This window comes from Lactuca sativa, chromosome 2 (assembly GCF_002870075.4).
Source record: "Lactuca sativa cultivar Salinas chromosome 2, Lsat_Salinas_v11, whole genome shotgun sequence".
Lineage (NCBI taxonomy): Eukaryota > Viridiplantae > Streptophyta > Magnoliopsida > Asterales > Asteraceae > Lactuca > Lactuca sativa.
In genome coordinates, this window is record NC_056624.2 from 145,214,163 (window position 1) to 145,216,612 (window position 2,450).

The window sequence follows — 2,450 nt, forward strand, 5'->3', positions numbered from 1 at the left end:
TTTACCCTCTCTCATATATTTTCATGGAATTGTTAATATTTTATGATATAAGTACCTGCTTTTTTTTATGCACACTAGGTGTTTGACTAAATGTTTGAACCAAAAAGGGATTGTCCAAAGATTAATGAACAAGGTTCAAAGCAACCTGCCACAGTGACAACCTCACAGGTAAATAAAAATTTATGTATTCCTATTAGATTCAATTTACTATTATTATACATACACATGAGTAGTAATCAGCCAATTGTGTTTTGATAATGATAAAAAATCAATTTAGTTTTTAAGAGTTGGAATTTAATTTATGTAATAGGAATTGAATCTCATTTACTTATAATTTCTAAACTGATTTGATTCCCTTTACTATCTCAATATGAGAATCCAGCAATACGGTCACAACTGTAATCTGTTACTATAGAGTTGCTAACTAAAACCTGTGTCCAAACTCTAGAAGGTCACACACACAATGTTTCTGCTGTATGTTTCCATCCCGAGCTTCCAATAATAATGACAGGTTCAGAAGATGGTACTGTCCGTATATGGCATTCAACCACTTACAGGTGAGCTCTTGTTTTTTTACCTTTAAGGGTGTGTTTGTTTTGTAGATTCTAAAAGAATCGGAATGCTAGATTCCATTCCATGGTGTGTTTGGTTTCCAAATGGATGGAATTCAATTTTTGTTGGATTCCTTCAAATTCCATGTTTGATGGATGGAAGGAATTCAATTTCTTTCTTCATTTCCTATCAAAAGACCAAAATATCCTCGTTATACATATATTAAAAATGTAAACTTTTTGACTTTATGCCACTCTTTTTTTTATTCAGACTTGAGAACACCTTGAACTATGGACTTGAAAGGGTTTGGGCTGTTGGATACATGAAAGGTTCACGTCGGTAAGTTTGTATAGCACTTTTTGTTTTTTGTTTTGTGGGTCTTGAATCTTGATGCTTCTTCTTTCATCTGGATTTATTTTAATTACTGTTTTTACAGGATTGTTATTGGCTATGATGAAGGAACCATAATGGTGAAAATTGGACGTGAAGAGCCTGTAGCCAGCATGGACAATAGTGGAAAAATTATATGGGCTAAACATAATGAAATTCAAACTATTAACATCAAGAGTATGGGAGCTGATCATGAGGTTTGGACTTTAAAGCCCATATACATGTTATGTTATGTTAACAATGAAATGGGAAAAAAATCTATTTTTTATTCAGGTTTCTGATGGAGAGAGGCTGCCTTTAGCAGTTAAAGAACTGGGAACATGTGATCTTTATCCACAAGTGAGTTATGCTTGTTCCTACCTTCCTTTAAACTGAAAATAGTCAACCATATGGACTTTGACTTTTCTATTTTTCCACAGAGCTTGAAGCACAACCCAAATAGGAGGTATGTTGTTGTCTGTGGTGATGGTGAATACATCATATACACAACTTTGGCATGAAGTACTGGTTGGTAAAAAATTCGTGGGGTGCTAGAAAGTATCACTCGAAAAACGATGGGCCAAAGGTAATATCTGTTGTTATATTGACTATTTTGCCCTTATTGTTTTTTATGGATCTGATTTATTTTTTTTTACAATTACAGGTTTCGTTTTTTAGTGATGATGAAGAGACTACCAGCACACCAAAAGCAGATGCTCTTTTTATTCCAAGGGAGAATCCAAGAGCTCTGGTTATTCGCCCTCTTAAACAATGGCCTGGCAAATCATCTGCTGAAAAATTAAAAAACGCATCTTCTCCAGCACAAACAAACGGTAAACTAATTTTCTGCTGCTACCTTAAAAATAAAAATAATCATTTTTTTTCTCATTTTTTTTATTTGAATTCAGGTGATTACACTGGGTTTGCTTCTTCCCCTCCTTTAAATGGTCGCTCTACGGAAAACGGTAACAGTAAGATCATTTCTTTTACTGCAATTTGAATATTTGGAACTCAATTCCATACTAATATCAAAATCTTTGATTACAGGAAACCATTCTGAAAACGGAACCCTAAAGGAACAAACACCAATCAAAACCCCCTAAAAACAAAACGGAGGATGTGATGGTGGCGAGATGGAAGATGGCTTTGAGTTTATCGTTAAAAATAAAGGCATCAACACCGAGGTGGCTTACCCATATTAGGCAATAGATGGAACCTGCAACACCAAGGAAGAAGCTGTCCATGTTACCACCATTACTGGGTATGAAAAAGTGCCAGCCAACAGTGAATCCGCATTGTTACAGGCAGTCGCTAATCAACCCGTATCAGTTGCCATTGATGCCAGTGGCATGGGTTTCCAGTTCTATTCAGGTGGCGTGTTTACTGGGGATTTTGGAACTGATCTTGACCATGGTGTTACAAGCTTGTTGAATCAAATGGAGTTATCTGTGGTTGTGTATATACTTGCAATCTTAGGCTTGGATAGTCTACAAGGATTCATGCTGGATCAAGGCAGCTGTATTGATACC

At 35.7% G+C, this 2,450-nt stretch overlaps 1 long non-coding RNA gene across 1 annotated transcript; it reads left to right on the forward strand.

The window, feature by feature from the left end:
- The first annotated feature begins 422 nt into the window (after positions 1-422).
- Positions 423-1,083, forward strand: LOC128132060 (uncharacterized). Its single transcript, XR_008229989.1, has 3 exons — positions 423-557; positions 823-891; positions 989-1,083. It is a non-coding gene; the product is annotated as an uncharacterized LOC128132060 (long non-coding RNA).
- Positions 1,084-2,450: the final 1,367 nt, after the last annotated feature.